The sequence below is a fragment of the Mytilus edulis genome, chromosome 1 (genome assembly GCF_963676685.1).
Source record: "Mytilus edulis chromosome 1, xbMytEdul2.2, whole genome shotgun sequence".
NCBI classification, from domain to species: Eukaryota; Metazoa; Mollusca; class Bivalvia; order Mytilida; family Mytilidae; genus Mytilus; species Mytilus edulis.
The window spans coordinates 119,515,589-119,516,083 of record NC_092344.1 but is presented as its reverse complement, the minus strand read 5'-3'; positions in this window follow the sequence as shown (position 1 = coordinate 119,516,083).

The following is a 495-nucleotide window of genomic DNA, read 5'->3' as shown; positions in this document are numbered from 1 at the left end:
TACAATTAAAGAAATAAATGAAACAACTTAGAAATGAAATACATGTATATAGAAAATTACTTTACTTTATATTATAATATTTTAATATCATAATATTTTAGTTAACTTTGAAATGAATAAAGATACGTGTTAAAGTACGTTAATATTAGTCAATGACAGTAGTCCTTTCATTTTTGCTTCACATGGATATTTCACATAGTACTCTGGAATATGCTGATTTCTGATATTTTTTACTAATAAAGAATTGCATTCAAATAAATAATGGTATTCATTGCCAATTGCAGTTAAACACAAATTACATGTCCTCTCTTCTTTTGGAATGTTTTTTTTGTAATTTATTTTCATCTGAAAATACACCAAGTATATATTGTGATACATAATTATATAATTAATTCATAATACATATAATGATATTAAATTTTTCAATAACAGTCTAAAATTAAAAAGTTAGTTATGCTAATTGTTCTATTGTTTTGGAATGTTATACCATCTTCC